The sequence below is a fragment of the Periplaneta americana genome, chromosome 16 (genome assembly GCF_040183065.1).
Source record: "Periplaneta americana isolate PAMFEO1 chromosome 16, P.americana_PAMFEO1_priV1, whole genome shotgun sequence".
Classification (NCBI taxonomy): domain Eukaryota; kingdom Metazoa; phylum Arthropoda; class Insecta; order Blattodea; family Blattidae; genus Periplaneta; species Periplaneta americana.
The window spans coordinates 84,308,963-84,324,588 of NC_091132.1; the positions used below are offsets into that span (position 1 = coordinate 84,308,963).

The following is a 15,626-nucleotide window of genomic DNA, read 5'->3' on the forward strand; positions in this document are numbered from 1 at the left end:
AATGTTGAAGCATTGCAGCATAACTTTCATAAGTAGAATAATTATTACAAAGTATATAATATAACCGTCTCGCGCCGTGACGTCGTGGTCTAAGGCATCTTGCCTAGGACTCGCGTTACGGAATGTGCGCTGGTTCGAGTCCTCATGGGGGAAGAAATTTTCTCATGAAATTTCGGCCAGTGTATGGGACCGGTGCTCACCCATCATCGTGATACACTTGGGGAGCTACGATAGGTAGCGAAATCCGGTTGCGAAAGCCAGCTATAACGGCTGGGAGGATCATCGTGCTAACCACACGATACCTCCATTCTTGTTGGGTGATCGTCCACCTCTGCTTCGGCATGTGGACATGAGGGCAGCAGCCGGCTGGTCGGTCTAGATCCTTCACGGGCTGTAGCGCCACCGATTATTATATAATATAACCATTTTAGAAATTTGTTTTGAATTTTTTCTAGTAACATATTTGTTAGTAACTGGATTCCAGAAACCTCGCTCATATACCACTTCACCATCACTTTGTATAATATTTATTCGCTTGAGTCGGATTCATTTCATATTGCAGTGAGTATGCAATACAAATATTGAAACACTATGGTGAAGTACAGAAATACATACTGTAGATCCGTTACTTAAAGGGACTTAATTATTATCGTACCGTATAACAGCATTAGAATTGCTCTAGTCGTGATGTCTAGCATTAAGGGGTCAAATTAAATTATTTTACGTGACGCTTGATGTGAGATACTAAGAAAGGAGGATAATTGTTACACTGGCCTTGGGGTTTCTACCCGGATACATCGTCCCTACAGTCCTATTCATCTTAAAATAAATCTTGCGGGTTTACATTCCCTCTTCTTATCAAATACTGTCTATCTGAAGTATATGCTGTCACAGAACTCGCTCTGGACTTTATAAGTCTATCCGTTCACCAACTGCCATTCGCCCATACTTCTAAACCATTCTACCATCCATACACTTACCCATCCATCCACCCACCTTTCCATCCCATCCCATCCATTCATTCATTCATCCGCCATACTCCTAAAAACTCACCGATCACCAGTTATACATTCATTCATTCATTCATTCATTCATTCATTCATACATACATAGTATTTCCAATATTTTATTTGTCGTGCTAGATTGTCCAGTTTTTTAATAATATAATACATGTAGATTCAGAAACATCCAACATTCCGGATCTACGCAGAAGCTCGCTTTCATGGGTGACAAGGAAAGGGAAAACCAGGCCTATCTCTTGAATCCTATTTTGGTTACGATGAGTTGCATGTTTCTGCGTCAATAATACAGCAAAAACATCTCTACCATGCGGAATACGTGAAAAAGATTGAATCGTACTTATGTTTTTCCATTGATCTTCGAGACACTACTGGTTTGAAATGAAAGACCTACCTGAGGCAGGATACTATGAATGAAAGGTATCTCCTGGCTTCGTCTGCGTCCCTAGGGCATTCGATAAGTAATGGCAACAATGCTGTAAATCAGTGATCCTAGCGGTGACCACTGAAACTTCGTCATTGTTTCGTAAATTTGCAATATTGAAAGTCTCGAAGTAACCATAGTTTGTAAATACAGTGGCTGTTTCTGATTTGTAGTAAACAATACAGCCCTAAAGGTACAAAGGTGCTTCATAAAAATTCAAGTTGTAAGAGAAAAAACGTGCAACTCAGAGATTTAGGACATTACAAGAAGCCTGTGGGAGAGAATTCCTACCATACTGAACTATTGCAAGTTGACTGGAAGCGAGGCATTCGCTTTCAATAAAGAGTTGATATCCGAAGAGCTTTAGATTGATCAGTGAGAGAGATATCTAGAAGTGCTGCTGCAGATGGAGAATTTGGAAACGAATTGTTGAGATGGTAGGAGACTATAGGCTATTTGAAGTATGTAATATCAAAAGTAACCTAAATAAATTTAGTGTGAAACAGTAACTATGTTGCCATTACTTTTTGAATGCTCTAGTATTAATTGAGGAATTTCTTGACTTACCTCAACAGTGATGCAAATTCTTCAAACAATAGTCAACTCTTCACAACCATCTCCCGTAAATATCACTGTAATCTCTAATCGTTTATCATCTCATAATTTCACCTGTGGCGGTTGACCTCTGCATTTCAAATATCCATCAAATAAATCACACTTTATACATAGTCTTCCATTTTAATAATGCTACTCTAGAATGTAAAGTATTTATGCTGATACACGTTTCAAATATTTTACCCGATTATGAAACCAAAGCATTAACTCAATACAATTAACCTCACCATTCACTTTTTATAACAGTGATAACGGAATGGCAAGAAAAAGGAAATCAAGAGGTATTAGCGCAAGGGATCTCTAAGCTGATGAAATACCTATGCAGGTTTCATGTCTTTTCGTCATTTGTCTTATGCCATACCACTGACTCATGGCACTAGATAAGCTTAAAAGGAAAAAGTCTAAACGAGAACAAAACCCTAATGAACAAATGAAGACGGAATAGTCAAGTTAAGCAGTATTATTATCGTAAGGAAAGCACTGACTTCTGGCAGCTCCGTGACTATTTTTTAACTCCCTTCTACCCGTTATCCCCTTGGTGCACTCAATATAAACTGGATCCACCACCCTCCTTTCAGGCGCTACAAGGCAAGTGAAGATGGTGTTGCCACATATATCCTTAGCCCAGTTTTCGTTTTATAAACATTTCCGCGCTTATCAGTAATGAACGCAAAATCTCTGCTTCATTTTCCCGCACACCTGCTGTCTTCTCCGGCTTAATGGAAAAGGGAATGCTGCTAACTGCAACGCCACGCTCTGGCTCTGTATTTTCCACGTGCTTCACTAGAAACATGAGAAGTCGATCCTTTTATTGCGGTAGGTATAGTACAGCTATGTTAAGGAATAGCCAAACGCGGTCTCCTATCGACAGTGCAGTCCTTCACTGTTATTGCGACTCCAATCTGAAAATTGAGTTCTTTACATGTAGAATCGAGAATCGAACCGTGATTCTTGCCACTAAGATCAAGTGACAACAAGAACTAATTTTTTTGTGGAGGACAAATAGACCCGTGGTTCATTTCAAACACTCGTCTTTTCGCTTTACGAAAACGTTGTAAAAAACCAAGGACGGAGTGGAAATTTTCTAAATGTATTAAATTTAATCGAACAGATAAAATGACGAAACGTGGACTTAACATATCTACTTTATAGTAAAGTGCTGTCTTCATATTCCGTGAGCATACAAAAACATGTGAAGTGCTGTCTAAACTTTTACCTTTTTATCCCGTTCAAAAAGTGAAGGTTAGATAATACTGCATATAGTTATTGCTTCATTTGAATATACCGGGAAATTGCTTGTTCGCTCTAATGAAAGGTAGAGGATGTTTGAAAATAAGATTCTTGGAAAGATATGCAGGTGAAAGAGGAATGAAATGATTAGAGATGAAAAGAATAGCTTGTGTAATAGGATTCACACTCGGACTCTTGGCGGAAATCTACGAATGTAAACTAAAAGACGGATTCTAAGAAGACACTATTGTATGTGAAAATAAGATCCTAGGAAAAGCACGTACTACTGCAAGCTGTTGAGTTGGCCAATGTCAGGAACGCGATTAGCAGTGATCAGCTAGGTGGAGACGTGTGGGCAATGAGGAAAGATATGATGCGATTGTGCAGTCAGAAAATATAGCTACATTTAGTTATTTACAAATGGCTTTTAACGAACCCGAGGTTCATTGCCGCCCTCACATAAGCCCGCCATCGATCCCTATCCTGAGCAAGATTAATCCAGTCTCTATCATAGCCCACCTCTCTCAAATCCATTTTAATATTATCTTCCCATCTACGCCTCGGCCTCCCTAAAGGTCTTTTTCCCTCCGGCCTCCCAACTAACACTCTATATGCATTTCTGGATTCACCCATACGTGCTACATGCCCTGCCCATCTCAAACGTCTGGATTTAATGTTCCTAATTATGTCAGGTTATGCAGTTCTGTGTTGTGTAACTTCTCCATTCTCCTGTAACTTCATCCCTTTTAGCCCCAAATATTTTCCTAAGAACCTTATTCTCAAACATCCTTAATCTATGTTCCTCTCTCAAAATGAGAGTTCAAGTTTCACAACGATACAGAACAACCGGTAATATAACTGTTTTATAAATTCTAACTTCAAGCTTTTTTGAGAGCAGACTGGACGACAAAAGGTTCTCAATCGAATAATAAAAGATATTTCCCATATTTGTAGGGTTCAGAGCCATAGTGGGCCAAGCGCCATTTATTAAAAACGGAAAAAGCAAGGGTTAAAGTTAAGTGAATACCCTAGTTTAATTAGGATTGACATCATTTAGTTTTAATATGTATACTTTATATTACTTGCTATACTTATGTTTCCATTGAATTATAGTGATAACTTCATTTTAACCCTTGTTTTCTACGGTTTTAGTAAATGGCGCTTGGCCCACTATGGTTCTGAACCCTTCATTTATTCTGCGTTTAATCTCCTTCCGAGTGTCATTTATATTTGTTCCTGTTACTCCAAGATATTTGAACTTTCCACCTCCTCCAAGGATGAATTTCCAATTTTTATATTTCTGTTTCATACTATGTTCTAGTCACGAGATATAATTATATAATTTGCCTTTTCGGGGATTTACTTCCAAAACTACCTCTTTACTTGGTTCAAGTAAAATTTCCGTGTTTTCTCTAATAGTATGTGGATTTTCTCCTAACACATTCATGTCATCCGCATCGACAAGCAGCTGATGTCACCCGTTCAATTCTTAATCCTAATATAGATTTAGTATAAAGTTAAAATTAATGCGGTGATAGTGTTAGAAAAATGCTTCAATATAAAACTTACACTCTGCTTATTAACTGTCGGGTAGTGACATATTAACTTCATCATACTCACAAAAAGAGCAAATTACTGAATAAAAGCATTGTGCTTCGGTGATACACACGTAGATACGTGGCGGACGTTACACTAGAAGTGGAGTGTGACACCGTTTTACCGTCACAGCTCCGAACTGTGACAGCTCCGGAAATATCACTATGACAAATAATGACGATTCTGTCACAGCGTGATTTTTGTGTTCGGATGATTCTTGGCAATTACGAATGTTTCCCATCACGAGCCGACAGATGTTTATGTTTATCGCTCTTCTAAAAATTAAATTGGCGTACCAGTGCCATAAGTAGATATTATATCAACAATACTGATTAGCGTAGCGAATAACAAACACGCTGTTAGAGGTGTTATCGCGATGTGTGGACACGTATATTCATAGCGTATTCCCAGACTACCAAGAAAGGATATATAATTGATCCTACCATAAGGATTGAAACGGGGAGTAGCCAGCCGGATGATGTCAATAAAGAAAAGATCAACATTTATCTGCCAGCAGTTGATTACTTCAAAGCAAAATACCAGCTTGAAGACATTGAGGTAATTGGTCTTCTTATTGGAGCTCGTGGTGTGATTCCCAAGTTCTTTGAAAGCTACAGGAAGACTTTTGAACTACCACAGACACTTACTGCTGACATCATAACTTCAGTTTTGAAACGCTCTTGCCAAATTCTGATTCATCATATTCACTCTTTTTAATTTTTTTTATTCACTTTATAATTCATTTATGTTTATTTTAATTTTCTTTCTGCAAAATTTATGTAAACATTTAATATTGTAAAATTCATGTAGGAGAGTATACTGAGTCTTTCTGGGCTACCTCCAATGGGAGGCAGTTATTATCTTATCTTACGAATGATTCGGTTAATCATGTAGCGAGTGCATTCGGCGATGTGAGGACGTAGCTTGAGGACCAAGTTGCCGACGTTAACCGTGTGAGTGGGACGTAATTAATTGGATGCCAGTTATCTTGTTCTTCAAGTTGGTATGAATCTTCTGACTTTCAGTTGTTTGGAGCTATCACATGTGACCGCATATACTTACAACAGTTGCCATCGCTATGAGAAACACAGCAGGCTGAGATGGTGATTTCTCGGAGCTATGATTTTTTTATCTACAGTCGCAGTCGGGACCAGCAACAAACCTGTCACAGCGACAAAATCACAGGTCTTTAAATCACACTTCTTCACAGTCACACCCGTTCATACTTCGAAGAAACGACATTAACAGTTCTTATCCCTTTGGACTGCTACGGACAATAGGCGAAAGATACCTAGAGAAGAATAAGGAAGTTTTTGTAGTATTTGTGGACCTAGAAAAGGCTTTTGACAGAGTGGATTAGAATAAACTGATGGGGATCCTAAAGAAAATTGGCATGGATTGGAAAGAGAGAAGACTGTTCAGTAATCTTTATATGAACAACGAGTCGAAGTCAGGACAGGAGAAGAAATGTCAGAAGGAAGTGAAATTGGGAGAGGAGTAGGCCTACGTCAAGGATGTCCTTTATCTCCTACCCTGTTCAACATCTACTTGGAGGATTTACTAAAGAACTGTTACCAGAACATGAGAGGGGTGACAGTAGGAGGAAGAAGAATAAAGTGCATAAGATTTGCTGATGATATGGCGTTGTTAGCAGAAGAGGAAATGATACTAAAGAATATGCTGCTGGAGCTAAATGACAGCTGTGAGCAATATGGGATGGAGATAAATACAAATAAGACGAAGACCATGGTCATAGGAATAAGAAGGTAAACTTGCGAATTCTAAATGAGGCAGTAGAGCAAGTGAACTGCTTCGAATACTTGGGATGTACTATAAGCTGTAATATGAGCTGCTGCCAGGAAGTCAAAAGGAGGATAGCAATGGCCAAGGAAGCTTTTAATAGACCTCTGGAAAAAGAACTAAGGAAGAAACTAGTGAAATGCTTTGTATGGAGTGTGGCATTGTATGGGGCAGAAACATGGACATTACGACAAAGTGCAGAGAAGCGAATGGAAGCATTTGAAATGTGGATAAGGATAAAAATGGAACGTGTGAATTGGACAGAGAGAATAAGAAATGAATCTGTGCTGGAAAGAATGGGTGAAGAAAGAATAATGCTGAAACTGATCAGGAAGAGGAAAAGGAATTGGCTGGCTCACTGGCTGAGAAGAAACTGCCTACTGAAGGATGTACTGGAAGGAATGGTGAACGGGAGAATAATTCGGGATAGAAGAATATATCAGATGATAGACGACATTAAGATATATGGATCTTATGAGGAAACAAAGAGGAAGGCAGAAAATAGGAAAGATTGGAGAAAGTTGGGTTTGCAGTGAATGACCTGCCCTTGGGCAGAACACTAAATGAATGAATGAATCCCTCATAAGTCGCAAGCCGTAACATCAATTCGTAACTGTGAATCGAGAGTAAAAATGCGATAGGAGTATAATAGAAAAAAAAACATGTGTAATTAACTAATAAATAGACAGTGTATGCGGGATGACATCGTTGAATGTAGGTGCACATTTACTATATGTTTCATTTTTTTCATGCAGACCATTGGCTGAACAGGTTTTAAACGTAAACAGACGACGTCAACATGCTACTGTATCTCCGTACAGTCAGAAGGAAAAGAAAAATAACATCCTGTAGTACATACATACTTTGCAAGGGTCAGTCCTCGTCATCATTGATGCAATTACCAACGTTGCAGTAAACGACTATATATTCTCCTAAGTTGTCGAAGCTGAATCGTCTTCGCCTATCCCTTAAACAGTTTTTGTATCGAGAGAATTTCTGAAGAAAACCTCTAAAATGAGGATCACTCAATTTCTTTAGAGGAATATTTGTACTGAGCATCATGTTGCACATGTCGTTAGACCCGCACAACTAAATGATGATGATGTAGATGGTTCCTCAAATTTCATTTCAACGCATTTCCTGTGCGATGTACTGTTGCAATGTTTCTCAATTTTACATACATTACACACGATATTTTCTTCTTTAATACATAAAATGTCACTCTCATACTTCTTAATTGCATTTCGCATCTCTGAGCGAATTTAACGTTTTGCCATTGTGAATGGATCAGCACAACATATTCAACGCGTACTAAATACTTGAGCAGGATAACACAACTGCACACATTGCGTTGCAATGTTACTATGAACAGATCAGGGTTCCTTCGTTTTGTACGCTGCTGTACTCGCCAGGTACACAAAAGACGGACGGCGCGGCACGTGCCATATACTCTGATACGAAACAACTTCACTTTGCCTTAAGTAATCTCGCATCCACTGTCTACTAATAAGATCCACACTTGGTACTATGGACGTAAAATATCTAGAAGTGTAAATAAAAGACGAATTCGAAGAAGACATTTTTGTTTACGAAAATAAAATGCTTGGAAAGATATGCAAATATAAGAGGAATGAAATGATTTGGAGATGAAAAGCGTACTTAATAAGCTTCACACTTCGTGTTCTTGACTTAAGGGGGCTGACGGGTGAAATTTTGGTTATTTTCAGTCAAAAATCGTATTCTCGTTTTCTTGTAAAAATGAATCAGCTATGTCTTATTTACATGTTAAGGAAGTTTCAATGCTCTGCAGCGCTCAAAAGTATAAAAATTACGTAATATATAAATAGCTGCACCTTTGAACTTCAATTCCATGCCAATTTTACAAGCTGTTTCCTCACACTTCTTTTTTAATACATTTCGTCAGGTTCGAAGTTTAAAGGCTCTTACAATTTTGATGATAGGAGCATGAAATGTTTACTGCATGTTCTATATAGGGTAAAGTTGCCTAATTCCGTGATACTCCTAATTCCGTGATACGTTATTTTCATTGAATGTCACGGTATTGGGTATCTTCTAAGAAGTTCAACGATGTCTCAAAGTAGGCGAAAGATGCACTCTTTCGAGAAAAATGTCTGGCGCTATGGTCAAACGGCAAAGCTTGGGCTGACATACAATTTAAGATAAGTATCACGGGATTAGGAGTATCACGGAATTAGGCAACTTTACCCTACTATGGTTAAGAAAACAGCGCATGGATGTTATGATTGAATGAATACTTTTTGAAATAAAAACTGAAATATTTATAGTGACATGGAATATGTCTATTTTTAGATATGCAGTTGTTATAAAAAATTCTCCTCCCCCTTTTGTAGTACAGATATAGGAAAACTAATGCGTGATTTTTTTTTTCTAAATATGCCACTGATCTTGGACAAAAAATTTCAAACATTTTACTGAAAAATTGAGTAACACATTTCATTTTGAAATATGCAAATTTTTCAAAATATTTTCTTAATGACTCGGAAACTAATTCACTCACAGAAATGAAACTTCACGACATCATTATCTATCACATCGTGATTATGTGTAAAAAAAATCAAGGACGTAGCTTGGAAAATGTAGAAAATATAAATTTCACCCATCACCCCCTTAAAATAACTATACAATAAAAGCAAACTGTTGTTTTAATTCTTCGCATCTCTTTTTTAGATGTAAATAATTCTGTAGTAGCTAATATTTTACTCCAGTGGTATTAATTTCGGGCTGGTTTCTTTCCAGGACAAAAATCGAAATTATGAGATCAAGAGAAAGAAATAAAAATAAGTACCAGTAACGAGAAACGGAGGAAAAACATAGACTAACAGCAAGTCAGAAAGATAAACAAGTACGTAGTTTGACACAGAGATATAGGTCTATGACGGATGGACAGACGAGCAGAAAGAGCTTTCAGGCGGGGAGGTAGATATAAAAAGGCAGACAGTAGATTAGACTAAATTAGATTGGACTTTATAGACGCGGAAGTTCCGCGTCGTGGCGTTGTGGTCTAAGGCAGCCGTGGCGAGAACGTGACTCGTGAGACATTGTGGCTCGCAGTATAGCTATGCATTTCGCTTGCTTCTAACCTCCGCCAACCCCCGCCCTCTCACTCACTGGAGTCAAACTCCGTTCCATTTGTATTTGTTTCTGACTTGCGAGTGGCATATGTCTCTCTCGAAACCATGTACGAAAGTTCCAAGTAGGATGGGAGGACGCATTTTTTTGCTGTCAATATGATGAGAATATTAAATGTATGATTTGTTCACAAGTATTACGAGGAAAACGGTTATATAACATAAAACGGCATTATACTACATGTTACTGATGAAACATTAAAAGGTTAAGTGTTATTGTTGTTTTTATCATCATCATCATCATCATCATCATCATCATCACCATCACCATCATCTCTGTACGTCGACCCTTTTCTTCAGCAGATGTACGAATAATGCGGTCAGCTCTTCAATTTGAACTCACTGATTTACTATGTGATGTCAAATGAAATCTAAATGCAAGGACTTGACAAATGTTGAACTTTCAAATCTTTGCCAAAAATAAATATCCGAAGCTTCGTTCTTTCGCTTGCTCTGTTGAAGCCATGTTCGCTACAACTTACGTTTGTTAAAAATTATTTTCAACAATTAAAACAGTAAAAACCAAATTTAGATCACGACTGACAGACAAATACCTTCGTGATCAATAGACTTCGTGGAATTGCCACGATAATCGCAAGGTTTACTGCGCACGCGGTAGACTGTATGAGAAGGGGACGTGCAAAGGATGGAGTTTGCCTCTAATGTAAGCACTGAGCAGTATACTGCGGTTACAATAAAAACCTCTATCCTGCATTCAAGAAATATAATGAATGATCATTGAAGTAGGAAATGTCTAAACATGTAAATACACAATTATTTTATAGTGAGATATGTTAACTCAAAATTTAATGTAAGATACTCACATCATCCTTGAATATGTGCATTACAGTGAAGAGTTACGTACATTTTGAGCGACTGCAAAATAACCTCCTCCGATGGTCACTTTAACAGTTTTTATTTTGGGAAAATGTACGTTCAACATCACACGATGTAATACGTACATATTTGAAGAACGGAAAGTCACTACTTTTTAGTACACCAACTTCAGATGTCTTGTCATGACCTGATGGTACATCATTTATAGTATGAAGTTGTGAACAGGCAGAATTTTTAGCAATAATGTTTCTCAACTTACATTTCATTTTTTCTGAAATTAGTGAATTGTTATTTTGGATAACGGTTTGTGATACTTTATCCACTATATTAAAGGCTTCTGAGAGTTGTAGTTTAGACGATTCTAACAGGATGATGCTTTTGGACACGATTTTAAAATTAGAATCAATGAACAGAATACAGTATCTTCCAATAGCTGTTCAGAAAGCAATGATTTTACAGCTGCAACATCGGAACTGTCTGTGCTACCCAATGCATCAATTACCTCCATTATTTTGCCGTAATGTTCTGCATAATAATTAACAGCATCCAACCACGTTCCCCAACGGGTCAAGACTGGCTGCGGGGGTAAGGCATTCCAGGGGCAATTATTTGGAACAGCAACACTCTCATTGTAGTACGTTTGATTGAATTCTTGTCTGCACTGAACAAATGTTAAGCTTTGACTATTCCAACCACAGTAATGCAAAAACAAGTGCTTACATAGGTATACATTAGCTGTAGCTGCTCTATCTATTTGGACCGGTCACAACTCTTAACATGAACTGCTTATATTACGAGACCGGGCGGTCGCTCACCTCTTCTATACTACCGTACACCGGCAACCTGATTGCATGCTGCGTGTGGCAATTCAACGAAGTCTAGTGATCAACTACGACTGGCAGTAAGTGACATAATTCCTGATTTTGAAACTTTGTCGCAGAGAACTTCTGAAGGCAGTTAATTTTAGGTTGTGATATTGTTCATTTATTGTTCATTTCTTTCTTCGTTACACGTACTAAACATTAGTTTGTAGCCTTGTACTGTACACAATAATTATATTTAAGTGCTTGACGTAAGGAAAATGAAAATCCGTTAATAAGTCAGACAATTGCTTCACTTCCCCTTTGGGTGTCCGCCTCCCTCCATAGGTGCTATGCACGTTGCAGGTTACGCAGTGGCTCGGCGCACGATTACATTTTCGCCACCGCTGGTCTAGGGCATCCTGCTTAGATTCGAGTCCTCATGCGGGAACAAATTTTCTCATTAAATTTCGGCCAGTGTATGGGACCGGTACCCACCCTGCTTCGTGATGCACTTGGGAAGCAACGATAGGTAGCGAAATCCAGTTACGAAAGCCAGCTATAACAGCTGGTGGGATTATCGTGCTAATCACACGATACCCCATTCTGATTGGATGATCGTCCACCTCTGCTTCGTCATGTGGACGTGAGGCCAGCAGCCGGCTGGTCGATCATGGTCCTTCATGGGCTGTCGTGCCTCGGATCATTATTATTATTTTATATAGACGGGTAGATTGGTAGATATGCGGATATATAGATAGAAACTTCTCATCTTTGCTTCCACTACGCTACCAGAGAAATGCAAAATAGCGCTTACACCCTGTTTAGATTCGACCGGTTGGAGCTACAACCGGTTAGGTTGAACGTCCGGCCGAATATTTGACTTTCAAGCGGTTACCCCTGATGTATTGCAGGCTAGTCAGAACACCAGGCGCACCTAATCATACTTGCAACTGACTTTTTTTTCGAGTACACAACCAGAGTAACAATTATTGAAGTAACTTTACGTTATCTTATTTAAAAAAGAAGTGTTTGCAAGCATTTCTGCAGTTGATTCGACATTATAACACATCATATATTTTATTTATTATTTTGAACTTGCAGTAATTTCATAAGTATCGTTTATATTTTAAACTTTTACAGTTGGCCGTTCACCTAGTACGTCACTTCATTTGTCAGAGCGCTCTCAGACGTCACAGTATAGATAGCGCTATCAATCCCTTCATTTGTTCTTTCCCAAATAACCCTATTGGCCGTTCATTACGTCTCACGAGGATAGAGGGGGAGAGAGTTTACCTGTTTTAATGGAGATACACGGAGCGTCACTCGGGTTCCGGTACGCGGCAGATACACTTACAAGACTTAGGCTCTCGTACGCGGGAGATATACGGAAACAGTTGGCTTAGATTCAAGCTCTCGTACGCGGCAGAAACATTTAACAAGACTTAGAATTTTGGTACGCGGCAGATATAGACAACGTGACTCGGGCTTTGTATGTGTTGGGGATAGATCAGTGGAGTAGTTATATTGCGTCGTGTATGTTTGAGATTTTAGTGGATCGTAGTTTGAAACATCGCTTACTTGTGATACGTCTTGGGGGCAAGTTTTAGTATTTGCATCGAGTAACATATTTGTGAGATATATGTGTTTGAGGTAAATTGTATTTGGGAATTATGTAATGAGATTTAATTTGAAACGTGAGTTCATGTTCCGAGACGGTTAGAGTGATAGAGCAGCGGTTACGGTCTCACATATTGTTTTAATGTATTCCCTGCTCCATTTGATTATTGGTTTCCTTCGCCGCTATTTTGTTATCATATGCGTCGAGTTTTGTTGCTATTTAAACGATCCTTGAGATTGGAATTATCGTCCGTTACTTATTACGTGTATCTGTCTCCATCCCTCTCTCTCTCCGTTGGGTGTTCATTTTGTAAAGTGCAGAGATTTGTGTTAGTGCAATTAGCACAGAGTATGTGAGCAATATGTGCAATGGGTAATGCATAGTGATCAGTCATGTAATGTCTTATGCTGGGTAGAGTTTCTCTCTTATTGAGTCTATATGTATTTATAGTTTGGTTACTCAGATTGAGTGGTATCTATGCTCGAATGGATCATGTATTAAGTTAATGTGCCGGCTGGGTGTTGTGTTCAGATTCATACTTAGATAGTTTATATATATATATATATATATATATATATATATATATATTTAAAGAGTGGTTCATGAACATATGACTAATAGGTTAGTCACTGATTGTCGAGAGACGGCCATATTAGATTGTTTAATCACTTATAAGTGTGTTGGCCTCAGCCTTGTGATACTTACATGATTTACATATCTTGGGGATATCATTTCAGATTAGTTTGTCCTATTTTCACTCACCCATTTCATATTTATTGTTATTTCATTTTTCATTTATGTACATTGTTACTTATTATTGTTAATTATATTTGTTTTACAAATTCACACTATTCATTTCTAAAAGTCTTCTACTGCGCACATCCAATCCTTCCAATGTGCCCTCCACCTGGCGAAAGCAGCCAATATAAGAAAGATAAAGAGGAGGAGTGGATGATCGTACCGTCGCCGCCCTCCTCCACCACACAGTTTTACTAATAAAAGTTTCTTATAGATAGTTAAACAATAGTATAGTTTTACAGAGAACAAGACGTGCATAAACGTATATTTTTCTTACCAATAAACGCTATATAGCTGGTGTTTTACTCTACCAGTGTTAAACAGAATACTTCATATCTTCATCATTTCATTACGTCGTAACTCTTTCTCGTTACATATCGACTGAATCTCGTTCGATTTGTATAACCCGATAATCGAGATTATATAATTGTATACTGTTTATGTAAGATCACGGATGGTTTAGAGTACAAATCTCACACAGAAAGAAATGGGAAAGGGAAGAAAATACGATCTCCAAATTGGGACAATACAGAAAAATTAAGTACCATATACAGTCCTTTAATACGTCATTGTGTATATAAATAAACGTCTTTCATAATAGGTAGGCATTATATTAATAAGCCATGAGAATACTCAGATAATAGGCTATTTTACACTACCATAAACGTATGTTTTGATCATAAGTAGGACGAGATATCTACGGTACTTATTCTTATCCTTAAGGAAAAAAGGAGATAAGCTTATTGTAGATTATTGTTTAGTCAACTGTTCGAAGACACGTCCGAACCTCACATGTGATACCAAGAAGGCACCACTTATAAGGCAACTAAGTTAGGAGATAATGGGGTAGGATAGCTAGTTCCTTTTCCCCTCCATTGCATACATCGCCGACTAGCTTCATATTACATTAGTCGAACTTCAGATATAAATGTATAAATAATGGTTACTGAAAGAAAACAATATTTAGGCCTATAATATTCAATTCCTAAATTTACAGTTATAAGCACTTAGATTTCTACTCGCGCCAGAGCCCTGCTTTCTTATATTAATGAAAATTTGACACCATTTTGTGACTTCTTTGATGTAGCTTTTGCCGAGAATTATAAAACATGTTGATTCAAATTATCTGTGATTATTTTTAATTATTCAATTTAGAGGCAAGTGCATTTAGTAACGAAATTCCAGCGTGCTTTAATTCATTCTCTACCCCAACAGGACAGGGAAGGATATATTGAAAAAAAAGACACGGCCCATTCATTTTCCCGATTCGGACACAGAATATATAATATAGTAACCGTATTCATAGATTTCTTTTATTTTATTTTAGTAGGTTATTTTACGACGCTTTATCAACATCTTAGGTTATTTAGCGTCTGAATGAGATGAAGGGGATAATGCCAGTAAAACGAGTCCAGGGTCCAACACCAAAAGTTACCCAGCATTTGCTCATATTGGTTGAGGGAAAACCCTGGAAAAAAACCTCAACTGGGCCACCTGGTTTCGCTGCCAGACGCGCTAACCGTTACTCCACAGGTGTGGACATATTTATAGATCTAGGCCTACTTAAAATTAAGTCAATACTTCATTTCTTCCCCATGTGTGAAGACTTCGACTTGATATTAAAATTTACAGTTCAGAAATTATAGATCCAGCAGCTTCAAATCTTATTTTATTATAGTATATCAGCAACAATTCATATACAGTATATTGCTTGGT

At 37.9% G+C, this 15,626-nt stretch overlaps 1 protein-coding gene across 3 annotated transcripts in view; it reads left to right on the forward strand.

Moving 5' to 3' along the window:
- The window catches only part of LOC138716546 (facilitated trehalose transporter Tret1-like), a 277,647-nt gene that overhangs the window by 194,961 nt on the left and 67,060 nt on the right, over positions 1–15,626 (forward strand). The gene's annotated exons all lie outside the window — the stretch shown is intronic.